This window comes from Dama dama, chromosome 27 (assembly GCF_033118175.1).
Source record: "Dama dama isolate Ldn47 chromosome 27, ASM3311817v1, whole genome shotgun sequence".
In the NCBI taxonomy this organism is placed as follows: domain Eukaryota; kingdom Metazoa; phylum Chordata; class Mammalia; order Artiodactyla; family Cervidae; genus Dama; species Dama dama.
Genome location: NC_083707.1, coordinates 42139034 through 42166877, shown reverse-complemented (window position 1 = coordinate 42166877; position 27844 = coordinate 42139034). Strand labels below are relative to the sequence as shown.

Sequence of the window (27844 nt, the reverse complement as noted above, 5' to 3'; positions counted from 1 at the left end):
GGCCGGCCTCGGGCGCCCCATTCCCACCCCGCCCCAGCCTCCGCCTGTTTACAATGATTGGGACAGAACCGGGTGAGCCGGCCCACCGCGCACGCGCACTCCTTCCTCCCGCCGCCGCCAGCTTCCCGGCTCCTCCTCCCAGCGCTGACGGCCGGGGCCGTGAGGGCAGGCGCCCCGTGACCCCCGCGCGAGGCACGCTGGGAATAGCAGTCTTCGGAAACCCAGTGCCCAGTCCTCAGGCGGCCCGCCGCGGGAGGCGCACTACAACATCCAGGAAGCATCACGCCTGCCCGGCCCAGGGGCCCGCGGGGGAGACCCGGGAGCGCGCGAGAGAACGCGACGCGCCAGAGAGCCGCCGGCGCCTGCGCAGTTCCAGGTGGTGAGGCACCGGGTGGTCGCGTACCTATCCAGCGAGGGCTCCGCGAGGACTGCTGCGGGCAGAGCCGGCCGAACCTCGGAGAAGGGCAGGAGTTGTCCTGCCCACGCTCCGCACAGCCTGTTCCCTAACTCCCGAGGCGCAGACCGTCTTCACCGCGGGCTTCAGCCCCAACCAGTTAAACCGGCCCGGAGGCCGGCCCAGCAGCCGCGGGGTGGGGCTCATCCAGGGCTGGGTGGGGAGTCTGGCTTGGGGTGGGGACTTTTGCTGGGGATTTGGACAAAGGAAGCGCCCCGGGCTTCCAAAGAGGAACCTCCTAGGATTTCGTGTCGGCCTTTGCCTCAGCGTTCCTTAAACGGGGGCCGACGAGCGCCTCCCTCGATCCTTGCACCGAGGAGCTCTTGAGTCAGAGCTGCCCTTCGCTCGGCAGGCGTGCACACAGAACTGGATCTGAAGGAAGATAGAAGTAACTGCATTTCCTCCAGAAACCCTTCACAAAGGCTTCAGGAATTGTCCTGCAAATGTTCTTGTCTTATAAAGTTTGACAGTTGACTTGGGAGATGTCTCCTCTCCATCGAATTCTCCAAGGAAGAATGTTGGAGTGGGTTGTCATTCCTTTCCAGGGGATATTCCCGACCCGGGGATCCGACCCCGGTCTCCCGCATTGCAGGCAGATTCTTTACCATCTGTGCCACCGGGGAAGCCCCTAGATTGGGGATAGATGGCCTTTCCCAGTCACCTCCATTACTGCCTGTGCTCCTCTTCCTACAACTTCATTACATGTTTAGACTGACCTCTGTGATCCACCCTACCCTGTTCCAAATCAGCCCGCCTCAAGTCTGATGGTAGATCTCTCCCTTGTACCTTGCATTTCCCACTCGAAAGTTGAGCCCTCTTGGCTTGATACCCAGGAAGGGCCCACAACAGACCAAGATGGTCTGCTGTAGCCATTGTATTCTGACTTTTTGAAAAGCTTTCTTATTGCCCGTCTGGCAACAGAACGGTGTCCTCTGTCCACTGGGATGGGCATGTTATCTTGCCAATTACAGTACTCTGGCAACTTTGATTGGGTCACGGAATGGGCACTGACCACGTTGGCTATTGAACCCTTGTTGGAAGTTGCTATATGGACACACAAAAGGGAGGAAAGATAGCATCTTATTGATGGTCATGTTATTCACAAATAGGCCTTTCTCAACTTCACTGGTAGTCCAGTGGTTAAGAACCTACCTGCTAATGCAGGGGACACATTTTAAATCCCTGGTTGGGAAAGATCCCACATGCCTCGGCAACCCCATGCACCAGAACTACACCCCTATGCCTAGAGCCTGTGCTTCACAGCAACAAGAGAAAACAATGCAATGAGAAGCCTGTGGACCTCACGGAAGACTAGTCACTTGCTGCAACTAGAGGAAGCACACACATAGCAACAAAGACCCAGCACGGCCATAAGTAAATAATTTTTTTTTTTTTAAGAGGCATTTTTGCAGCAGCAATGAAGGAGGCTAAAACAAGTGGGGGGTTGGGGAACAGAGGGAGAGAAACCAGGAGCTGGCGCTACGCAGACTGGCTTCAGCTTCAGAAGCCATGGTTTGTATAGCTCTTTTGAAGTGCTTTGTGTATGTGAACCTAGCTGGGTGAGCCAGTGCAATTACTCTGTGGTTATAGAACACATTTGTTGATTGCCTCTTGAGAGTCATTCCTTCCATTTAAGCCATGCAGCATAATCATTCCCTTTGGTGGCTGAGCCTTTCAGAGGTGGTAACCCAGTCAGAACCTGACAAGACCCAATGGGATGTGGGTTGGGGCTTCTAGTAAACTGCAGCATCCTTGCTCTTCTGGCAGGGTGTACATTTGTGAAGTCTGGACAGGTGGCAGCTATTTTGCTCCTACAAAAAAGAAAATCTGGAGGGAAAAGGTTTAGGTGAAAAGGCAACAGTCGGGCCTGAAGATGAGGTCAGTACTGTCAAATGTGCTCGCCCTGTTGCATCATCACATCTGCACTGTCAAACCTCACCTCTTTGACCTGTCTCATAGACAGTCCTATAGACTGTTTAGTATTTACTGTGTTGATTCAACAAGTTTACATTGGGGAGTTTTCTGTAACTCAAAATTCTAAAAGTCCTAACTGGTTCTGTTAAATTTCTTATACATAATGTTGAAAGGCCCTGACTAACACAAGAGAAACTGTGGAATAGACTTTCAGCTATGGTTATATGTTACAGTCAACAATTCCTCTGCACACAAAGCAAGTATAACTTGGACAATATTGTGAAACACAACCATTTCAGGGCTTTGGAAATCAAACACAGACAATTTGAGAATCAGCTATTCTTGAAAAACTGCTAAAAGATTCTAGTAGGAAGAGTAGATATCTGTAACCTTGCCCAAGGCTGCCATGTTGCCCCAGAACTGAAATTTTACTTGTGTAGGTGGGGCTAGCCAAGAAAACTAGCAGCTTTGCTCCCAGAGGGGATGGACTCGATTTGCCGTGGGAGGTCAAAACCCATGGCTTTGATGGCTGAAGGGAATATATAATAGTGCATCTGTTATGGAAGATAGCACGGTGGTTCCTCAAAATACTAAACATAGAACTACCACTTGATCCAGCAATTCCACTTCTGAGTACATACCCCAAAGAAATGAAACCAGAGAGAGAGAGATTTGTAAATCCATATTTGAGGTATTATTTGCAATAGCTGAAAGGTAGGGGGCTTCCCTGGTGGCTCAGAGGGTAAAGCGTCTGCCTGCAATGTGGGAGACCCGGGTTCAATCCCTGAGTCAGGAAGATCCTCTGGAGAAGGAAATGGCAACCCACTCCAGTACTCTTGGGCAAATCCCATTGACGGAGAAGCCTGGTAGGCAACAGTCCATGGGATTGCAAAAAGACACAACTGAGCGACTTCACTCAAAGGTGGAAGCAACTCAAGTGTCCATTAAGGGATGAATGGGTAAACAAAATATGCTGCATACATAAAGTGAACCACTATATAGCCTTTAAAAGGAAGGAAATTCTTTTTTTTTTAATTTATACTTGTATTTTATTCACTCTAGCAACAGTGTTATGAGATAAGCACTATATTACTTAGTGGTATTAGTTGGAAATGGATAGTAAGAATTAAAAGGAAGGAAATTCTTAACAAATGTAAAACAAAAATCATGAGAGCTGAAAGGAGAAATTGACCATTTGCAGTTGAAGATTTAATCTTGGCCATTGATCACACAAGATAAAATCAACAAGGGTATAGAAAATCTGACTTACACCATCAAACATCAACCAACTTGTAATACTTCACAACTATAGAAAACCATCCAACAGCATCAGAATACACATTCTTTTCAAGTGCAAATGACACTCCAGAATAGACCATATGGTGGTCACTAAACACATGTCAACAAATTGAAAAGGATTAAGAACATACAGAATATGTTCTCCTTCTACAAGGAGAAATTAAATTAGCCACAGAAAGAAAGCCGAGAGATTTCCAAATAGTTAGAAATTAATATATTTCTAAGTAAGATATGGGCCAAAGAAGAAATCACAGGGAACATTAGAAAATATCTAATCTTAATTTAGTTAGAAAATATCTAATTGAATTTAAAACATCTAAAGGAATCAGATTTAATTGCCTCTAAAAGTGTGTTTGGGCTTCCCTGGTGGCTGAGCGGTAAAGACTCCGCCTGCAATCCAGGAGTCACAGGAGACATGGGGTTCAATCCCTGGGTCGGGAAGATCCTCTGAAGGAGGGCATGGCAACCCCACTCCAGTATTCTTGTTTGGAGAATCCCATGGGCAGAGGAGTTTGGAGTGCTACAGTCCATAGGGTCACAAAGAGTTGGATACAACTGAAGTGACATGGCATGCTAAAGTGTGCTTTGAGGGAAATTAATAGCCTTTTAAAAACTTACATTAGAAGGAAGGCTAAGTTACCAGTTTATATTCCCACTAAGCTCCCCCTCAAGAAAGTAGCAAAAAAGGAGTGAATCAAGCCTAAATTAAATAGAAGCAAGGAAATAGTGAAGATCAGAATAGAAATCAATGAATTAAAAAAGTAAGAAAATAGAGAAAAGGACCCAAATGCTGATTCTTTGAAAGATCAAATTGATAAACCATTAGCTGCACTGATGGAAAAAAAGATAATACAGACACAAATTATAGTAATGAAAATAAGGATTATAAAGTATTATGAGCATCATAACTCCAATAATTTTTTTTATCAATGATATTTTACTCTTCTACTCATTTTTGGCCTTGAACAAAACTTACAAAGTTTATTTTGTATATATTTTTTTCTACTAGTCATATAGTGTATGGAAGACTAATAGCTGTATTAATTCTGTTGCTTAACTACAAAAAACTATAAGCAACTCTTTTCAGATATTCATTACACTACAAAATTCTCTTCTCAAGCTCAAAATCTCTACTGTTTTTAATATCTTTATTTGCTGCTATAACTCCAATAATTTTTAAAGTAGATGAAAATGGAGGCATTCCTACAGAGAACTAATTACCAAACCAAAAAAAAAAAAATTGAAAATCTGAACAACTATATATCAAGGTAAAAAAAAAAATTGAATCACTAAATACAAATATCACCACAAAGAAAAAAAAAAGCAAAAGTGTTAGTCACTCAGTCATGTCTGACTCTTTGTGACCTCATGGACTGTATCCTGCCAGGCACCTCTGTCCAAGGGATTTCCCAGACAAAAATATTGGAGTGGGTTGCCATGCCCTTCTCCAGGGGATCTTCCCAACCAGGGATCTAACCCACATCTCCCGCATCCCAGGTGGGTTCTTTACTGCTGAGCCACCAGGGAAGCCTACTACAAAGAAAAGCCAGGTCCAAATGTCTTCACAGATGAATTCTATCAATATTTTAAGAGGGGAGGAGCCCTCAACCTAATAATAACTTTATAGAAAATAGAGAATTAAGGAACATTTCCCAGTTTATTTTAGGAGGCCAAATCACCCTGGTACCAAAGCCAAGAACATCCTAAGAAAATACAGAAGTACAGACTGAAATCCTTCATGAATTATACATCTTAAAAGGGTTGATTTTATGGTATGTGAACTGCATCTCAATAATGCCATTATATTTTTTTAAGATATGAGAGTTCAATGAAATATCCTAAAGAAAAACCCTACCTTTCAATGAACAGAGTTGAAGAATCCAGTGCCTATTGTCTGTATCCTCAGGAGTGGCACTAAGGTCTTGATTCCTAAACAATTCACTGGGTCATAGCACTGTTACATGATTGAAATGGTCTACTTGTATATATTTAAAATGTATGGTAAAGCAGAGACATTACTTTGCCAACAAAGGTCCGTCTAATAAAAGCTATGGTTTTTCCAGTAGTCACGTATGGATGTGAGAGTCAGACTATAAAGAAAGCTGAGCACCAAAGAACTGATGCTTTTGAACTGTGGTGTTGGAGAAGACTCTCGAGAGTCCCTTGGACTGCAAGGAGATCCAACCAGTCCATCCTAAAGGAGATCAGTTCTGAGTGTTCATTGGAAGGACTGATGTTGAAGCTGAAACTCCAATACTTCGGCCACCTGATGCGAAGAGCTGACTGATTGGAAAAGACCCTGATGCTGGGAAAGATTGAAGGTGGGAGGAGAAGGGGAAGACAGAGGATGAGATGGTTGGATGGCATCACTGACTCAATGGATATGAGTTTGAACTCCGGGAGATGGTGATAGGTAAGGAAGCCTGGAGTGCTGCAGTCCATGGGGTTGCAAAGAGTTGAACACAACTGAGTGACTGAACTGAACTGAACAAAATAAGCGTCAGAACTGTATGAGTTCAGTTGTGCTCTTTGCAGCAATTTGCCCCACAATTTAATGGCTTTAAAGTTTTCAGCTCTTGCGACTGTAGTCAGCTGATGTGTTAAGTGGAGGTGGGCTCACTTGGAGCAGCTGCAATGGCTAAGCCTCTCTTACAGGCTCTTGGCTTCCCACGGAGGCTGCATTCTCAGGGCACAAGCACTTTTCAAATGTTTGCATATTGTCTATTAATGGGATACTGGCCAAAGCAAGTCACATGCCAAGTCCCAGACTCAAGGGATGGAGAATAGATTCCGCCCCCAGATGGGAGACAATGGAAAGAATTTGTGCCATTTATTTGCAAACTATGACAAGAACTCTCGAATCTTCTTGGCTCCTAAGGAATGATTTTATATCCTCCAAGAATCTGTGATAAGTCAGTGTGATTGACACCTTTGCTAAACCAGCTGCCTCTCAGGTTTGGCTAACACTGTGGAAGTAAGTACAAGAGCAAAAATTAAGCATGTTCACCATTCTACTCATGACTGGTAGAGTGCCTGGCACATAATAGATGCTTAATAAATTTTTGTGCAATGAGGCTGTTAAATTCTTTCGGTAGCAAGTGATAGAAATTCAGTTCAAATTTGCTTAAACAAAAAAGAATTTATTCACACATATAAGCAAGAAGTCCAAGATACTGACTCTCCACACAGCTGGCTTTAGAGCTTCAAATGCATCTTGAGGACTGTCCCTTACCATCTTTTGGTTCTCCTTTATGTTGGATTCATTTTCTGACAGCCTCTCTCCATGTGATAACAGACACACCACTAAGTTTATATTCTTGGATAGTATCTACCCTATAACTGTATGTATCTTCTGTGTATGGATAATGGATAAAAGTGAAAATGAAATTTTAGAAAATGTCATAGAACGTTATCACATACTTTTAGATGCTGAGATTTATCTCAGAGTTAATGTGATCATTTGGGTCTGATCCACTATATGACTGAGCCTAGGCCAGGGCTATTCACAGGTGTGCCATGTAATGAGCCAGAACTGCCTTGCCTTTCCTGTACCTTCTATTTTCTGAAAAATTGGTGATTGCTTTTTTACTTTTTTGATTATTTAGTTTTCAATGTACTTACAAGTAATTTCCTCCGAGTTGTGTGTTCTGTGTATGTAAACACCCCGGATGTCTGTTACTTCTTGAGATGTCTCTCCAGGAACTTGTGAGCTGCTCATCTCTGTGACTTGCTCTCTATAGGCCTCTGCCGTTCCTCTTCAGGCATTCCTTCACCGGCATCCCAGGCTTCCCCTTTGTCTTGCTATATTGGCTCCTTCATTAGTATCTAGGGCTGCTATGACCAAGCACCACAGACTGGGTGGCGTGAACAGCAGCACAGTAGTTTCTCACAGTCGTGAAGGCTAGAAGTCAGAGATCAGGGTGTGGGCAGGGTTGGTTCTCCTGAGGCGTGTAACAGCCATCTCCTCCCTGTGTCCTCACGTGATTGTCCCTCTGTACGTGTCTGTCCCCTCTTCTAATCAGGACACCAATCATGCTGGATTAGGTCCCACCCATGTGACCTCATTTTCCTTTGATTACCTCCTTAAAGGCCCTACTTCCAGATACAATCATATTCTGAGCTCCTGAGGATTAGAAGGTCAACATGTGAATTCAGCCCATAACCAACCCTTCTTTCCTGGTCTTACTCTTTCTTAGTTTACTCTTTGCTTTCCACAGAGCACACCCTCCAGTAGCCTTTAGAGAATGAATGTGTGGAGATTCACTTTTTGGAGATCTTGCATATCTTAAAGTATCTTTTTTCTGTGCTGACAATTAACTGACTTGGTTGGAACAGGTCTACCTCAGATATTGACAAGTTAGCTGCTGTCTTCCCACTGTCTAGTGTTACTATGAAAAAACTCAATGCTTTTTAAATTTCAGATCCTTGTTTAAAAAAAAAATACTTCAACTTCCCCCTTCTTTAAGAAAAAAATGTTTTAAAATTCTCTATTTTGTCCCTGTTTTTATAAAATTGAGCTAGGATTAGCTTTATTCTTTGTGTGGATGAGGTGCCTAATGGGCCCTTTCAACCTGAGGGCTTGTGCACTTCAGTTGTGCAGCATTTTCTGTATTTATTTCATGATTTTCCTCCCGCACTGTTCTATTCTTTATTTTTGTAACTCCTGTCATTTCTATCAAGTCTTCATACTTCTCTGCTTTTATGGTCTTACTTCCTATTTGTTATCTCTTTGTCTTTATACTTAAATTCTGGGAAACCTCTCCAACTATGTTTTCAATCTATTTATTGAGCTTTTCATTTCTGGTTTCATACTTTTAATTTCCAAGGGCTCTTTTTTGTTTTGCCTTTTCTGTTATTGTTTTTCTCTTAATTATTTATATGTCATCCTATTCTATTCTTATGCAATAGCCTGTCTTATCTTCCAGAGGCTAGGGAAAGTATGTATGTTCCTTGCCTAATCTATGGCTATTCTTCAGATTGTGATTTTTTAGTTTTGTGGCTGTTGTTTGTGTTTGTTTTGGTCTCTGACTTTCATATGAGAGGTTTTTCTCAAATGCTCAGTGATTCTTGGCTGTCCAAGTACATTTCAAAGTGTAGAACTAAGCTACAATGAGGTATCACCTCACACCAGTCAGAATGGCCATCATCAAAAAATCTACAAACACTGCTGGAGACGGTGTGTAGAGGAGAACCTTCTTATACTGTTGGTGGGAATTAAATTGATACAACTACTACGGAGAACAGCATGGAGGTTCCTCAAAAAACTAAAAATAGAGTTGCCATAGACCCAGAAACCCCACTCCTGGATATATATCTGGACAAAACTATAATTAAAAAAGATACATGCACCCCTATGTTCACAGAAGCTTTATTCACAATAGCCCAGAGGTGGAAGCAATCTAAATATCCACCAACAGAGGAATGGATAAAGAAGATGTGGTACACATATACGATGGAATATTATTCAGACATAAAAACACAAAGTAATGCCACTTGTAGCAACATGAATGCAACTAGAGATTATCATACTAAGTGAAGTAAATCAAAGAAAAAGTCAAATACCACATGACGTTACTTACATGTGGAATCTAAAATAGGACACAAATCAACTTACCTACAAAACAAAAACAGACTCACAGACAGAGAACAGATTGTGGTTGCCAAGGAGGAAGAGGCTAGGGGAGGGAAGGTTTTGAAGTTTGGGATTAGCAGATGCAAACTAGTACATATAGGATAGATAAACAACAAGATCGTACTGTATGGCACAGGAACTGTATTCAATATCCTGTGGCAAACCATAATGGAAAAGAAGATGAAAAAGGCTATAATATATAAAACTGAGTCACTTTGTTGTGCAGAAGAAATACAACATTGTAAATCAACTATACTTTGATAAAATTAAAATATATGTGTATATATATGTATTTAAAAAAAGAACTCCCGTCGAGTTTTCTCCAGTTACCTAAGCAACCTCCTCTCAACTCCAAGACCATGGCATATGTATGACCTTCATGTGACTGAGGGGGGTGACCTTTCCCCACAGACTCTGAATTAGTGACTAATTGTACTGTTGTCCATGACTCTGACTTGTCCACAAGGATACACGAAATACAATCTCAAACTGCAGGATTCTGTTACACAAGGAGTGGGTATAATGAGATGATTTAATGGGACACAGTATTTTTTTTTAATTTGATAAAACTGAGTTTGAAGGTTGTCAGTTTTCCGGTGGGGGGAAGGGGCGATGCTACATGTTTCTGTCAGAGCTACCCAACCCTGCTGCCCTGTGGTCGTGCAGAGACACCATCTCAGCAAAGGAGTGTGGCTGCTCCTCTTCCCCCCAAAACCTTTATTTAAAAAAAAACAAATGAAGGACTGGATTTGGCCCCTGGGCCATGCTCTGCTGACCTCTGCTCTGTGAACTAGTTGATCACAATTAGATCATTTGCATAAACACTCCTGATGCTAACTACAAGGTTGTTCTGGCACTTGTATAAAATAGCAGGCGCCAGGCACCGCAGTGGGCCCAAAAGACAGAGAATCTGGCCGGAGCAGGGATCTGTCACCACCTACTTACAGGTGACCTTGGGCAAGTTGCTGAACCTCTCCTTGCTCTTTGCTCTGGCTGACTGGACAGAGCCTGGAATAGCTGAAACTGCACAAGGTAGTTTCATGGTGCATTAGACTTTCTGGTTCACTGAACCATCTGGGGTTCTGGCTCTTGTTCCAGCCACACAGATATGCCATTTGTGACTTAACCAAATACCTTCACTTCGGCTCCTAGTCCTTTGGAAGCTCTTAGTAGCTTAGCTTTCAGGTTGCGGTCCCTCCTTCCCCCTCTTCCTCCCACTCTTTCTCTTCTTCCCTCTCTTCCTTCCTTCCAGCAGAGCTTCCCAAACAGGAGGAGAGAGCTCAGGCTTATTCATAAATGCAGCATCTCAATCCTGTTGAATTCAGGGATGCTGATGGAGGCATGCTTTTAAGGACAGAAAATCGAGTTTTCAAGTAAAGGAATTCCATTTTTTCACTGAGGTTGCAACAGAAAAGAAAAGAGCCTTAACCAAAACAAAGCTTTGAAGTTTGCCATCAAAAGGACGTTCTTCTTGTGGTTGTTGAAAAGCTTTTAGAGCTACACAGGCTTTTAAAAGTAAGGTGGGTTACCATTTCCCTGGGAAGGTAATGTGTGGGTCTAATTACAACAAAGAAGCATCAGTTGAAACAATCTCTATAGAATCTGAATGAAATGGCGGGGGTGGGGGGTCTTTCTGCTAAATAAAGAATGAGAAATGTCCCTCTAGTGAATATTTAAGAGTTCCTTTGTTAAATATTTTACTTTGCAGGTTTCTAGAAGCTGAAGCAGTAGCTAAATAAAACTCTCATCCTCTTGGTGGGACTGTAAATGAGGCAGTCTTCTGAGAGAGAAATTGAGAACATCTAACAAAATGTAAAGTGTACATAAACTGTGATCCGGAAACTTATTCCAAGGTTGTAAGATGACAAGTGTGGCATGCATACATATTACTATTTTTAATAACACTGGAAAAACTAAAGACCCATCAACAATGGATTGATTAATTCAATTATGACATTCATTTCAGTAGAATATTACCTATTTTTTAAAAGTCTATGTATTTTTATATTTTGGGATGAAAGATGTCCATGACATTCAACAAACAGCAAACTTAGTTATCTGGACGAAATATGTATGACAACAACCTGTCAATGTGATGTCATTAGGTATGATTCTCTAGAATAGGATATTCTGATTAGTCTGATTAGACTGATTAAAGTGGCCTGGTTAGTCAAGCTCTAGAAAGAGTATGAATGAAAAAAATTAAGGAACAAGTAGTCATTACACTATTGACACTTATCTAATTATAACACATATTTGACTCTCCAACCTAAAGCAGCATTTCTAAAGAATTTGTTTTTGGTAAACAAAAATAAAGTAAAATTATGAAAAACTTTTGAAAAATTATTAGATGTTAAAAACATGTACTTTTGAAAGCCTAGCAGGGAAATGCCTGGAAATCATGTTTTAGTAGGCTAATATTTAAAATCTCTAATATCAAGCATACAAACAATTAAGGTGGCTCTCAAGAAGCAGTTGCTGCTGCTGCTAAGTCGCTTCAGTCGTGTCCGACTCTGTGCGACCCCATAGACGGCAGGCCACCAGGCTCCCTCATCCCTGGGATTCTCCAGCAAGAACACTGGAGTGGGTTGCCATTTCCTTCTCCAATGCATGAGAGTGAAAAGTGAAAGTGAAGTCGTTCAGTCGTGTCCGACTCAGTGTGACCCCATGGACTGCAGCCTACCAGGGATTTTCCAGGCAAGAGTACTGGAATGGGGTGCCATTGCCTTCTCTCCCTCAAGAAGCAGATCTCGACAAAAAATCAGGATATGCAATGTCAATATAAATTTTTAAAATTCATTTTATGCTGTTTTAATATTTATTACTTTCCCAAAGTTGCTTAACATGTGTTTTCTCCCTTGTCCCTTGGTTTGATCTCTGTGCTGTCCAAGGAACACTCAAGAGTCTTCTCCAGCACCACAGTTCAAAAGGATCAATTCTTCAGCCTTTTTTGTGGTCCAACTCTCACATCCATACATGACTATTAGGAAAACCATACCTTTGACTATATAGACCTTTGTTGGCATTTAGCCGTATGTAGAATTAAATTGTACTAGATGGAGAGGACTTTGACATAGGGCCTGCTGTATAGTAATAGCATCTTCGTTGCTTGTCTCTTGTGGCCTCAAAGTATTGGAGCTTCAGCTTCAGCATCAGTCCTTCTAATAAATATTCAGGACTGATTTCCTTTCGATTGACTGGTTTCATCTTTTTGCAGTCTAAGGGACTCTCAAGAGTCTTCTCCAACACCACAGTTCAAATCAAGGCCAACTGTACTTCCATAAGATAAAATTTAAAAAAATAAGCCAAAGCAGCTGTCTTAAATTTTTGCAGTTTTTGGTTAGAAAACATCAGTAGGTTTATTTTTATGATTTTTCTGTTTAGTTTCAAATTATGTTCTTATTCTTTCAGAAATCATATATTGTAAATAGAAGACTTTTTTCCTCCATAAATGAAAAGCCAAGTTGGATTTTTTTAAACTGTGTTTTCTCTTTTAACACTGATTTTTGAAGAATTAGAGATAGTTTGATTTGCTGCATAAGAATTGTGGTCAGATAAATACGTCATAGATCTAGGCGAAAATGTTCGTATATTTTCTTCAGAGAAATGTACATTTAAGGACCTTGCCCATTTTTAACCAGGTTTTTCATTTTTGTTATTAAGTTTTAGGAATTCTCTATAGGTTCTGGGGGGCTCCCATTCAGTGGGTTTCCTGTTTTGTTGTTATTCAGTCACCAAGTAGTGTCTGACTCTTCATGACCCCATGGACTGCAGCACGCCAGGCTCTCCTGTCCATCACCATCTGGAGTTTGCCTAAGTTCATGGCCATTGCATTAGTGATGCCATCCAACCATCTCATCCTCTGTTGCCCTGTACAAAACAGCAAACCTACTGAATGGGAGAGAATATTTGCAAATCACACATCTGATAAGGGATTCATTTCCAGAAGGTAAATGACACAGAAATAAGGATAAAAGCCTGAGGACTTAATAGTCCTCTCAAAGAGTCCTCTTAGAAGCTGGTACAGAGCGAGCTCAGCTAGTCTGTGTACCGCTTAAGCATTTGATGGCTCTCGAACTTGTTTTAAGGCTGAAATTTTAAAAAAGCAGATACTGAGCTATTTTTTTAAGTTGAAATAGAAACAGTGGCCATTCTATCTTCTAACAGAGTAAATCTTTTGAACTCTCAGTTGGGAAGCACTGCCTACTACAACGAATCTGATTTATGATGTCTTTGGTTTGACATCATCCAGGACTCGCTAGGTGCCCTCCTCAGAGTGGGAGATGCTGTAGAATTTTCAGGCTTCACTTGTTCCCCCATCAGTTCCTCCCTCTCAGACTCTGTGAGCTGAGCCATTCACAGGAGTCCTCTGTCACCTCCACATGGGTGAGAACTTGGAAATACAATTTTAGAATTTGAAGATGACATCAGGGCTTCTCTGGTGGCTCAGAGGTAAAGAACCCAACTGCCAATGCGGGAGACATGGGTTCGATCCCTGGTCCGGGAAGATCCCAAGTGCCACAGAGCAACAAAGCCCATGTGTCACAACTATTGAGCCTGTGCTCTGCAACGGGAGAAGCCACTGAAATGAGAAGCCGGTACACTGAAATTAGAGAAAAACCCGTGCAGCCACAAAGACCCAACACAGCCAAAAATAAATAAATAAAATTATTTTAAAAACGATATCGGCATATTTGCCAAAAGAATTACAGTCTGTGAAATCCCCTTTCTAACCTGAGGAAGATTCAGACCTTGAGTGTCAGTCTCTGGCTCAGGGGTCTCCCTGACAGCTCAGCAGTTGTTAGAACAAGTGGAATCTCAGGCTGGGGAGCAGCACAGCCCTGGAGAAGCTCCAAGCAGGAGCCAGGACCTCAGATGAACATTGGCCCTGCCCTGAGCCCCACACTCAACCATGGTGTGTCCAGTTAATAAACGTACATGAGCTAACTAGGAAGGAGATTCTGTGCTGGTCTTACGAAAAACAAAGCACCAGGTAGCATTACTCTTGTGGCTGTTTGAAAGTTCTGTGAGAGAAAAGCCCAGCTGTGATCTTGGGACAATTAATTATAAGATGTGATTTCAAAGGCTGTAATTCTATTTCAAGAATCCTGCTGATCGCCAGCATTTGAAAAACACTCTCCACCATGCCTGTTTCACAAAGATCACTTTGACATGTTTTGCTTGGGGAATTTCTTTCTTGCCAACACTTATAAAAGCATTGAACTGGGTGAAACTGCCACTCTAAACATTTGAAGTTTGTCTTTGATTCAGGAAAGAGAAAGAGAAATGAAAGGGAAGGGAGGGCCATTTAACATCATTAAAAACATCTTTGAAGGTGTGATAGGCTAGTGCCATGAAAACCTAGAATGAAATGGAGGACCACAACTTTCCTCACCCTCCTCTGCAGAGATGTAGAAGCCAAATCTACATTAGGGGATCCCTGCACCCCCAAGACATAGCCTGGTTATAGGAATGCTCCTGCTGGACAGGTCAGCACACATCCAGTCCAGGTAGGAGGCCCCGCCAGTCTCTCTCCCGGTCACATCACCTGCCTCCTAATTCTAAATCGTCAATAGGGCTTCCCTGGTGGCACAGTGGTTCAGAATCCGCCTGCCAGTACAGGAGACATGGGTTCCATCTCTGATCTGGGAGGATCCCACATGCTGCAGAACAACAAAGCCCATGTCCCGCCACAACTGACCCTGTGCTCTAGAGCCTGGGAGCCGTAACTACTGAGCCCAGTGGCCGCCACTGCTGAAGCCTGCACTGTGCTCCACAACAAGAGAAGCCACCGCTATGAGAACCTTGCAAGCCGCAACGAGAGAGTAGCCTGGGCTCGCCAAAACTAGAGAAAAGCCCATGCAGCAACGAAGACCCAGCACAACCATAAATAAATTAATACATTTTTTAAAAGCATTAAAAAAAAGATCATCAACAGCAGCAAAAACAGCAGCGGAAAGAACACAACAGCCACTTCCTAATTTTGAAAGTATGGTTGTTTAAAAAAAAAAGTATCCACCAAAAAAAAAAAGTATGGTTGTTAAAAGAGTGTGATGGCTCCATATATGCTGACGTGGAATACCCTCAGTGCAAAAAGCAAGTCACAGAGAAAGTCAATGTTAGCTTTGACTTAGAAATTCATTTTTAAAAGAAGGAGGGGTGACCTTGGCTGTCTGGACCTGCTGAAGCTTGTCTCTAGGGATTTTGGCCTGCCTGGGGCAGAGGACCCCTGGACTGACCTGAGCGCCCTGGCAGGTTCATGGAGGGGAGAATTCCCCCTGACTATCTGGTAAAGAAGGTACAGAGCTGGGGCAGGACTTGGGGCCCTGGGAGGGCTTTTGGTGGAAGTCTGGGCTCTAGGGGCAGGGCTCCCCCTTCACATGGTAGGGACGGGGGATCTCGGGAGGACTGGAAGGAGGAGCAGATTTCGTTAAGTCAAGGTCATTAGGCCCTGGCTCAGGCAGGAAGGGTGCTTTCTGAGGGTCTTCCCCCCACCTGCTGCTGAAAAATGTACAAAACAACCTGGAAGAACCAGCCAAGGTCAAGCCTTGTGAGCCCAGAACTTGTACCTGTGACACTTGGTCCTGGGGGGTCAGCTGACGGTAGGACAGCCCCACGGTCTCCAGCCAGAGTCCATCCTCTGAAGGCCAACCGGCGTTCCCCCATCGTGGTGCTCAAGACAGTTCACTTCTTGGCGGCAAAAAGCACGGAATGGCCCGGAACAACTGTCTCCAATGGACACCTGCCCTTTCTGCCGGCCTCTGTGGATCGGGCTGAGGTCAGTCAGTGTCTCATCAGAAACTCGAGGCTTGTGCTGCGGTGTCGGCTGCACCTGGGAAGTGTTCAGGGTGGGGGTGGAGGGAAGCGTCAGATGCGCTCATCCGAGGCTCAGGGCGCGCCTTGCTCCTGTGGGGAGCAGCGGGGCACAGCGGGTCTGCCCCTCTAGCACACCGCCGCCTCCAGTGCTGCTTCTGAGGGCTGAGCCGCCCCTCCGAAAACGGCCGACTAGAGAGTGCGCAAGCAAGCAGCCCTCAAGTCAAGACTGAGTCAGTAGCCCAGGTTCCAAACAGTCTGTGGACTGCAGATCTCTGGAAAATGGCCTTCTCTCACTCCCCACCAGAAGCAGAGGCAAAGCAAGAACCTTAGGGTTTAGCAACCAATTCCATCTGCTAGTGTGGTTTCTGGAAAGAAGCAAGCAGATGCAGGGGTGACTGTCCACAGCTTGGCCGTGAGGGCAACAGAGGACGAGGAGCAGCGTGGCTGTGAGCTCGCGGAGGGGACCCTGGAGAGCTTCCCCACAGGAGACAGTCGACAGCTGTGGCTTGAAGGTCACGCGTGCCACCTGGCCGCCAGTCTGTCCTGGCAGCTCCGAGACTGCAGCCAGTGGGTCACCTCTCCTGACAGTCCGCGTGTGCTGAGGGCGGGGTGGCCTGTCACAGGCAGGGAGTCCAGGCTCGGTCTCAGCACCTCAGATGGCGAGGAGGGTGGAAGAGGGGACTGTGTCACCTGAGAGAAAGTCAGATGAGGGGCTGCCTTAGACTCGGAGCTGAATCCAAGAGAGGAATTCAGGAGGACAAGGGCTGAGATACTCAACCCTCACCTACTCTCTGAGGGTGTATGGGTATACTGTTCCTGGGAGATGACAAAACATTTCACCTCCTCAGCAGAGTCACAGACAAGGTGACCTAGACATCTGGGCAATTTCCAGGTAGAGTACACTCAGCCCAAGGTCTCCATAGAGGCCATGGCTGTTAGCACCATCACCAATGTTTCTTCCTCCTAGCAAGCTTTCTTTTTTAATGTGTGTGGGGGGGTGGGGGGGGCTTTCCCAGGTGGCACTAGTGGCAAAGAACCTGCCTGCCAATGAAGGAGCCTTAAAAGACGCTGGTTTGATTCCTGGGTTGGGAAAATCCCTTGGAGGAAGGCATGGCAGCCCATTCCAGTATTCTTGCCTAGATAATCCCATGGACAGAGGAGGCTGGTGGGCTACATCCATAGCATCGCACAGAGTCATGACCAAAGCAACTTAGCATATATCCATCCATACATACAGGTACATACATACACAGGTGGTGGTGGCTTAGTTGCTAAATCGTGTCCAATTCTTGCAAACCCACAGACTGTAGCCTGCCAGGCTCCTCTGTCTATGAGATCCTTCAGGCAAGAATACTGGAGTGGGTTACCATTTCCTTCTCTAGAGGATCTTCCTGACCCAGGGATCAAACCCAAGTTTAGTGCATTTCAGGCAGATTCTTTACTGACTGAGCTATGAGGGAAGCCCATATACACAGGTGTATATATTTATATGTATATACACACAAGTACACGAGCAGTTCAATGTTAACTACCTACTAGTGTGGCTCATACAAAAGGGTTAAAATTGTCGGTGAAGATAAGCAACAAGGTCCTCCTGTATAGTACAGGGAACTATATGTAATATCCTGTGATAAACCATCATGGAAAAGAATATAAAATATATCTATATATATACACACATATGTGTGTGTATATCTGAGTCATTTTGCTATACTGCAGAAATTAATACAAGATTGTAAATCAATGATACGTCAATACACTTTTTAAACAATTGTCAGTGAGGAAAACCCAAAATGTGTCCCGTCGTATGAAGCCTCTTCCCTAGCAGGAAATGGGGATAAAGCTGATTTCATCTGATTTCTCCTCTCTTTTGCAAACACAAGTGTAATTGTAAAACAGTATTATAATTCAAAGACCCATTCTTGGGCCATTCTCCCCCCATGACTCCAGCTAACGCTGGGACCAGGCAATACTACAAAAGAAAATCATTCTCTTTTCCATAACTCCAGTATGCCATTTATAGTAGGAAGTCATAGAGAACAGGAACGTAGTGTTAAAACTTACAGAAGAAAAGCACGCGGTGAAAAGAACCATATTGTGATCAGAAAAGACACAAACAGAGCAGGAAAGGTACAAACAGCGCAGCACACACCTGGTGATGGGGCTCCATGGCCACAGGATTCTTAGCTACGACCTGCATCAGGCACATCACCGCCGTCTTCAAAACACTCAGACCTCCTCAGGGCCCTCCCTAGACGTATTTAACATTTAGAAGCTATTTTCAGCAACCCCACTAAAATTTTTCTTAACAAGTTTTGCTTATGTTTGGAAGATATTTTTGTTTTACCCTTGGCTAAATGTAGGCCAAGTTTGACGACTATATTTTTTATTTCAACTGAAAGTAATTATATAAAGTCCCTGTTTGTTCTGTTACTGCCTTAACAATCTCAACCTTCCTTAAATACCTATTCATCTAATAACATGGCCCCACCTGTTTCATTTCTGTTTAATCTCTACCTTTCATTAAGTCACTAAAGACGCGCAGCTGTGCTTTCTAATCCATGGTGACCGCCCATTCGGAAATAGATGATTTCTCCTAGCTCTCGTTGCTCCTCTACCCTCTCATCCCAAGAAGATAGTCAGGTCTGGTTCCATTAAGAACACATACCTGTACTGGAAATTCCCTGACAGTCCAGTGGTTAGTACTCCATGCTTTCACTGTCAGAACCTGGGTTCAGTCCCTGGTAGGGGAACTAAGATCCTGCAAGCTGCATAGCAAACTAACTAAATAAATAATATACAATAAAAATTCAAAACAAGCTATTAAAAAAAAGAATACTCACCTGCATCAATACAGCCAGGTGATCATATTAGGTTAGGTGAAAGCCCGACACCTCCATAAGGCAAGGTTTCTACTCAGCAGACTCTCATTAACATCAGGTTTGCTACTGCTGCTGCTAAGTCACTTCAGTCGTGTCTGACTCTGTGCAACCCCATAGACGGCAGCCCACCAGGCTCCCCGGTCCCTGGGATTCTCCAGGCAAGAGTACTGGAGTGGGGTGCCATTGCCTTCTCTGTCAGGTTTGCTAAAGTCATTCAAAAAGCAACGCCTATTGGCCAGTCATAACAAAGAAAAGTCAGACACAGACAAACACAGACAAATGGACAAACCTAAAGGCTGGGACCGTGACCTGGGATGCGGAGCTCTAACCAGAACTCTAATCAGAACCTCAGCACCTAGAACCTATCATATTGTCTCTCCAGGGTGGGACTCTAACCTGCAAGCCCAACAAGGTTATTAGACAATTTAGGCAGAGGTACATTTTAACACAGTTACCCCCAAAGATGGCTGAGGCTGACCCAAAAGCTATTCTTTTCAAACGTGAAGTAGCTCTGAGAAGCCTGGAGCACCACGATGGGGACGCAGGAACCCAACCACCCACCGTCCAGGCAAATTCGGTCTGAGTTGGCTGGTCAGGATCAGTGGTGAGGGCCCACACCCGTCGGGGGCTACAGTGCCTTGGGCAGGTGGTCACAAGACTTTGCTCCCTTTGTGGTTACCAGAATTGTACCTGGGTAACAACTTGCTGCCTGGGACACACTGAAGCCAATATTATGGCATCAGCTTTTGAGAAAAGAAAGAACTTTATTGTGGGGTCAGCCAGCAAGGAGACAGATTCGAGAGCCTTCTGTCTCCATGCCGGTCCCCCGGGCAGTAAACCTTTCTCTTCTCAAGGCGGGTGTCACAGTATTAACTCCCGTGCAACCGGGCAATGAGTCCTTACTCTCTAACAATATGGCAACGTTTGAATAAAAAAATTAAAAATATTACATAAGAAGTATGAACTTAGAAAGTAAATACTGAGCTTGCATTTTATAACTTTGTGAAATAAATGCAGACTACACAACACCTCCTTGTGAATAAAACAGGACATTTCAAACGTATTCCAGGGACTTCGCGGTGGTCCAGTGGCTGGGACTCCGTACTCCCAAAGCAGGGGGCCTGGGTTTGATCCCTGGTCAGGGAACTAGATCCCACATGCCACAATGAAGACTGAAGATCCCACACAGCCAAACACATAAAATAAACAAGTATTGAAAATATTTTTAAAAACCATTGGCTCAGACAGTAAAGAATCTGCCTGCAATGCAGGAGACTCAAGATCGATCCTTGGGTCTGGAAGATCCCCTGAAGAAAGAAATGGTAACCCATTCCAGTATTCTTGCCTGGGAAATCCCAAGGACAGAGGAGCCTGGTGGGCTATAGTCCATGGGGTCACAAAGTGAGTGACCAACACTTCCACTTTCAATGTAGCTATCACCCAGCCAACAGTTCTCCATACATGGCCAATCCCATTTCACTTTAATCCTAAGCATCTGCTGTTTGATGGAACGGCCAATGGTGTGTTTCATGTGCCAGAGTCTGCCACAGACAACTCTTCCCAGGATTCAAGATGTTCTCTGACAGAACCCATCTGATAAAACATCACCAAGCCCCCCCTCACCCCAACCACATGGGTTCTGCTTCTGCCCCTGGGCTCACAGCAGGCAGGTCACCTTAAGCTCACAATACATTTTTGTAGCACTGAAAAGATCGTAGGTTTCTCTATATCCAACAGTTCACAGATTCCTCCCCCTTTCGGGTGGGTGCTTGTAACCCTGGTTTTACATAAAAGAGAATGAGATTCAGACTCGCTCTGTGACCTGCCCAGGACATCCAGGCAATGCTGGGGCTTAAACCACAGCCTGAAGCCCCGCCCAGCGCACCATCTTCACATCTTGTCTGGCTCACAGATGAAGCTGGGCACGTGTCCCGATTTAAGGTGAAAATAGAAAACTTGTCCATGGTTTTGGAAGCCCATGAGCACAGTATGTGTTTCTCCTGGCACCAGTTCTAATTTGGTGATTCAGGAAAGGCCATAGCCAGCAGGAGGCAAGCAGGACGTGTGCGGGATTACAAGTATTTGAGCTTCTGGAGCCAAGCAGGGGTGACAGCAAAGACTAGGGAGGTGGGCAGGAGTCACTCTCGGAGGTGGCCTGTGCACTGTTAGGAGCTCAGCTGTTAATCCTCTAGGGAGCAGGCGAAAAGTGACTGCAGATTTAAAGCCAGAAGTTTGGAAACATTTGCACTTTACAAAGGTCATGTGGTGACTATGAGGAGCATGGGTTGAAGGTGCTAGGACCAGAGTCAGAAAGAACAGCCTGTAGCTGCACTTGGGGCAAGTGAGAGCTGCAAGGGGGTGGAGGGGGGGGCAGGATGGGACATGAGACCCCATGGCCAACTCAGGGAGTCCATGGGAAATGCTGACTCATTTGCATCCTAATGATATTGGGCTTCTCAGGTGGTGCTAGTGGTAAAGAACACGCCTGCCAATGCAGGAGACTAAGAGACGTGGATTCAATCTCTGGGTTGGGAAGATCCCCTGGAGGAGGAAATGGCAACCCACTCCAGTATTCTTGCCTAGAGAATCCCATGGACAGAGGAGCCTGATGGGCTACAGTCCATGGGGCAGCAAAGATTCGAACACAACTGAAGTGACTTAGCACACACACATGCTATTGTTATTAGGCAGAATAATATGTGGCACTATTCCCTGGTTTCATGTTTTTATTGGAAAAAATTTAAGATATAATGAACACACAGCCAAACGACAGGTATTCGGTGTTCAGCCAGGTCTGTTCTGACAGCTGTGTGAGCCATGTGGGCAGAAGGATGGTGGCTGGCAGGTGACTTCAGGTGCATTCACGTGGGGGAGTGAGCACCATTTTCCTTCCCTTTCTCCTGCCGTGTCCCAAAGACACGCGGGGGAGAACAAAGCCAGCACCACAGCCTCGCAGTTTTTTCCTGCAATCTGGATGATGCTAGAGAGATTGCAGAGGGCTGGAGGGCAGAAACAAACATGGATGTGCACCACAGCTGGGGGTGGCAGGGGCCTGGTGTTTAGTGATGCTGGCAGTCCCACAAACGCAGGGGTCAGGATGGCCCTCGGCCTAGGTCACTGCCAGGCCCATCCTCACCACAGACAGCACTTGATACCAAAAGACGCGGCTTCTGTTTCAGCTTGTCTTGATGACAGATTTGTTCTTTTAAAAATGTCACAGAACAAGTAGAACTGGAAGTTATGCTTATGCTTCTCCATGGCTCATTTCATGTTCTTTTGATAGTTCCAATATGTTTCTGCTCTTTAAAAACTGGTTTTGGCCTGAGACAGTGAGAACTGTAGCTAGATGTCTTGGGTGGGCCAGGGGAGGGTGAGGGTGGTGGCCAGGACTGGGGCTGGACAGACTCTGGGGGGGACAACTTCACCCAATTGGGTGGTGGGTTTCTGTGGCAGATGATTTTCAGTAGATGGGCAGCAAACTGGACTTGGCTGTCATGATGGCTGTTCAGAAGTCTGGGTGCCTGTCAAGGAAATTCAATAAAGCCTTAGCCATATTTATGAGAATTCTCACAGTATATTGTCAAGTTAAAAAAAAAAAAAGACTGCATTTCACTGGCCCAGTTCTGTAAGAAAAAGTACACAGGTACATGTGGGTAGAGAAAAAACACTAGAACATTGGGTTACTTGGGATTTGGGGCTTTAAAGAACAGACTCACTGAAATTTGTCAAGAAAACTGGCTTGTTGTAAGAAAACACCCACACGAGGATACAGCAAAAGCAGAAAACATGGGGCTTAGATCATTCTGGGTTCAGGCAGGCCTGAGCTCGTGCCACGGGGGCCTCACTCTGTCTTGTGACTGGCCAGCCTGTGACACCCCTTTCTGTTCCTCCACGATTCTGGCGCGCACAGGACCTGCGGGCTGCACTGGTCCTCCTGCCTCCAGACCGCGGCTGGGAGGCAGGCTGCTTTAGGTGGGACACCTCTGCTCCCTGGTCCAGCCGGCACGGGACCCGGGTTCCGGGGTTACCTGACCAGCGGGGCAACCCCAGGTGTGCTCAGATCATGCACACACATGTTGACCTAACCATGGATATGGGCTAGGACGCAGTTCTGCATGGTGCCACGGTGCCCCCTAGAGGGCGGTTGTCACCCGCAGTCTCCAGACAGGCAGGTGGACGCCCCTCACGCACCCCTTGTCACGCAGAGTGTGGAACAAGGCTAGCTTCCCGCCACTGTCTTGCTCTGTGCTCAGTGTGGCTTGGAAGCATCCGGAAGAGCCCCAGCCCTGTCTGTCCCCATTTCTCAGGAGAAACATCTGAATTCGAGAAATAATTTAATCATTCCACACCCCCCGCCCTCCCCCCAAATCCATTCTGTGAATCCATTACTATCAGGAGAATCAAGCAGTAAATGAATAGTTTTCTCCTTTGCTCTATGTTCAGTGGATGTTTGTTTTTCTTTTTATCTAGAAATCAAAGAGAAAAAAAGAATGGGAGAGTCTTGAACACAAAGACATGGCTGTTAGGAGACCTGAATGCGGGAGGATGGGCCACAAAAGCCCACACCTCTGGACAGTGGGAAGGCCGGGGCCTTGCTGTTTGAAGACCGTCTCCAGAGTCACTGAACACCTGCACCTTCTGAACATCACTCAGGATGCCTGATCAGTGAGAATGTGTTCTTTCAAGGGGTCAGGTCCACTTTTGGAGCCTGGAGAGAAGCCTGCCTGGCACCCTGCCACAGCCTGGGGATTCCTTCAGTCTGTGCTCTGGGCCCTTGTGGAAGGAAGGCTCTTTGTGTCTGTGCTCATGTCAGAAGGTCCCTGGGAGGAAACCTGGTAGGTCAACTCAGAGGATGCCTACAAGGAGGGTTGTAAACACTCTGGGAGGCAAGGTTTGTTTTAATAAACTAGCAATCACCTTGGAACGATGACACGGCTCCGCTTCCTCCTCCCCACAGGGCACTAGGAACTGCCAAAGTTGCTGGGCGCTTTAGAAAACAGGCATGGACAAAGGACACTCCAGCTCAAAAATGTCACGGAGGCCCCACTGCTGGGTGGGAGGGAAGGGGGATGTAGCACAGCCTTGAAGGCGGCAGTTCCACAGCTGGTTGGTCAATGCAGCAGCAGAGGCGGGCCCTAGGTCAGTGTGCTTTACTTGACCAAAGGACATTCTTCTTAAAGATCATTCTCGCGGGATTTTAAAAAGCAAGGTTTGGAGTTTCTTGCTGAGGTTTTTGTTTAATATGATTAGTTTAAGGAAGTTGAGATGTGGCTGTTTAAATGAATACTGTGGCCTGACTTTATATTCTTAAAGTCCTTTATAAGGATAATGAAGTAAATCCCAGGTAAGAGAAAACACAGACCATAGGACTATCTGTCCTAAAATCTTATCGCTCAAATCTTAGATCCCATTTGGAAACTATTTATTAGAATTTGAGAAATGAATATATGTCACTGGTCTGTCAAAAATGTGACTAGATCAACCATTTGGGGGGTTTTCAGTTACTATCAAGACTCCCACTGACAAAGAATTTTGTCCTTGTCATATGTTGTTAGCATGTTTATTAGAGATCAGATAGCTAGTCATTGAGAGGGACTCAGTTTTTGCTGGGTGACAGAATAGATTTTTTAAGGAAAAATATTTTAAAGAAAAATTCTGCTCATGTCTTTTTGAAACTTTATTTCTGAAAAGGTAAAACATGCTCATGGCTCACAATTCAGGGATAAAAGGGTTGGTCCCTTCCCATCCTGTCCTTCAGCCTCATGTTCGCCCACTCAGAGGCAGCCAAGGTTTTCATCTCGTGAATCCTTCCAGGTATTTTACATGTACAAGCGAATGTGAACATTGTAGAATATCATACGTTTTAGGGTTCCTCAGATGGCAGCCCCATGGAGCAGCTACAGAAGCAAACAAAAAATATTCCCAGCAAGCCAGGTCTCCTGGGAACGGACCTAAGCCTGTTTATCTGAAAGAATAATGTGAGTGGAAATGAGACTAGATGTAACCGCTGGAATCAAATGCATCGGAATGCTCCTTTAGGCAAAACCTACTACAAACACCTGTGGTATGCCTGCCGCCTCACTGACTGGCCGCCCCCCTTGTCTGTCCAACTCATACACGTGCTGAGGGGCCCTGAGAGGAAAGTCCTTGGCAAAGACACTCAGAAATGCCACCACTCCCTGTTAGCGAGGTCTGTGCCCCAGACCAGTACAGACATCAATTCCACCAGTACCTGCTTGATTCCCCAAATGCCCACAGGCATGAGTTTCAAAAGTTTAATTATCAATACTTCAATTTATTTTCTTAAAAAAAAACCCCAAACCTGAGGAACCTGCTAGCAGTACCTGCAAGAAAATCTCAACAACAATCCAGGGGGAAAAGTCACTTAAACAAGCGGCAAAGCCAAAAGCATTACAAAACTATAGAATGTGACCCCAGACTCTGTCCAAAGGCAGGGAATATAGGATCAGACTTGGTGGATGGAAGGAATTCTCAACACAGGTGTTTGTACTCAACACGGAGAGTGTAGAAATATTAAGTATTTCCTGAGTTCCCTGCGGCCCAAGTATAGGCTCTAAGTAAGTTTTTAAATATTTTGGCTGCCAAAAGTTAGCCACCTGGTTGTGGTGGGTGTTTAGTTGCTAAGTCATGTCCAACTCTTTGTGACTCCATGGACTATAGCTTGCCAGGCTCCTCTGTCCATGGAATTTCTCAGCAGGAATACTAGAGTGGGTTGCCATTTCCTTCTCCAGGGGATCTTCCTGACCCAGGGATTGAACCCAGGTCTCCTGTATTGCAGGTAGGTTTTTTACCATCTAAGCCACCAGGATAGACCCAGAATTAGCACCTACTAAATTATAAAATTAAAGATTATAACAAATTATTACTGCATTATCCTCTTGTGAATTATGAATAAGCTTAAAATAACAGATGTAGCAGTGGAGGAGTAAGTCCTTGCTGATGAATGTTTCAGTTCAGTTCAGTTCAGTCTCTCAGTCGTGTCCGACTCTTTGCGACCCCATGAATCGCAGCACTCCAGGCCTCCCTGTCCATCACAAACTCCCCGAGTTTACTCAAACTCATGCTCATCGAGTCGGTGATGCCATCCAGCCATCCCATCCTCTGTCGTCCCCTTCTCCTCCTGCCCCCAATCCCTCCTAGCATCAGGGTCTTTTCCAACGAGTCAGCTCTTTGCATGAGGTGGCCAAAGTATTCAAGTTTCAGCTTCAGCATCAGTCCTTCCAATGAACACCCAGGACTGATCTCCTTCAGGATGGACTGGTTGGATCTCCTTGCAGTCCAAGGGACTCTCAAGAGTCTTCTCCAACACCATAGTTCAAAAGCATCAATTTTTCAGCACTCAGCTTTCTTCACAGCCCAACTCTCACATCCATACATGACCACTGGAAAAACCATAGCCTTGACCAGACGGACCTTTGTTGGCAAAGTAATGTCTCTGCTTTTTAATATGCTATCTAGGTTGGTCATAACTTTCCTTCCAAGGAGTAAGTGTCTTTTAATTTCATGGCTGCAGATGAATGTTTAGAATGTCCTTTATTGAAACTCAAAGTACTTTTTTTTTATCCTCAGAAAATGTATCGTGCTTGAGAGTCAAACTGGCTTTCAGACAAGTTCTTTTCGTACTTTGGCTAAAGTACTATTTCTTGACTGATTTACTAAATTATATTAGTAAGAATTTTTATTATGTCAGGCAAATAAAAAATATTAATTGCCAGACCTCAAATGAAAAACTGCAGGTGTGAGAACATTTTAATGCAGATTTTCTGTTGTTTGATTGTGAGATGAGAGTGGCAGGGTGAGTGGGATCAGACTGGGGGCCTGAGAGGCCTGCTGAGGAGCCGGGTCTTTATCTGAGTCCATTGTGGAGCCACCGCTTTAAGTGGACATCTGATAGGATCTGCAGAGTTCATTCATCCATAACCCAGTCGGGGCCAACCTCCAGGGTGCAGGGTACTGTGCTTAAGGCAACCACAGAACAGAAAAACAAGGCCCCTTCTTCATGGGCTTTGAATGCTGGGTGAGAAGAGATGATTAACAAGAGACTGACTGGTAGATACTTTTGTGGGGGGAGGGGGCGCTGTCACTGCCTATTAAAACAATGGAACTGGAGGTGGGGTCACGGGGAGGGGTTGCTGCTTCAGAAACAGAGGTGGAGAGGCCTCAGCTGAGGTCTGAGTCAGAACAAGGAACCAAAATCTGCACAAACAGAAGCTGCCGAGGAAACAACTCCTGCAAAACCCAAGGGTGGCGTGAAGCTGCTGGGGAGCAGAGCCAGCAGGTGTGGGCAGAGGAGAGAGATGGTCTGAGCAACGAGGTTGCTGACACTGCAGGCTGAGGGGCTGGGGAGTCACGACCATAGACCCGGGGATGCCTCGTGTCTCGTTTCCTTACTTCTTTAAATCAAGTCTGATACTGAGTTCTGTGGCAACCAACGTGTCAGGCCGAGAGGCTGTCATGTGCCCTGTGTCACACAGAGCCCTGGGGCCAGTGTGTGGGGCCCTGAACAATGAGGGCTGAAACCTCCATAAAGAGGCATCTGCAGGCTCAGGAGCCTGGCCCTCTGCATGAGCTGCCAGCCCTCTCAGAGGGCCTCTGCCCCTGCGGAGGCCGGGGCGCCCCGAGGTTGGGGAGGCCCAGACCCCTTCTGCAGCCTCCTCTGTGCTCTCTCCCCTCCCCCCAGCAGCATCCCCAGGGGCAGGTGAGGCTTCTGGAAAACAAAAGCAGGAAGTCTGCCTGCCTGATTCCTCCTGGGCACCTCAACCCTCTGGGGCACAGGAGCACCCAGGCCTGGCTCTCTGCCTGGAACTGGAACTAGGGTTAGGTGGT

The 27844-nt window shown here is 45.2% G+C and overlaps 1 long non-coding RNA gene across 1 annotated transcript; it reads left to right on the top strand.

Moving 5' to 3' along the window:
- Positions 1-403: 403 nt before the first annotated feature.
- LOC133047695 (uncharacterized) lies at positions 404-6740 on the top strand. Its single transcript, XR_009690815.1, has 2 exons — positions 404-1828; positions 5731-6740. It is a non-coding gene; the product is annotated as an uncharacterized LOC133047695 (long non-coding RNA).
- Positions 6741-27844: the final 21104 nt, after the last annotated feature.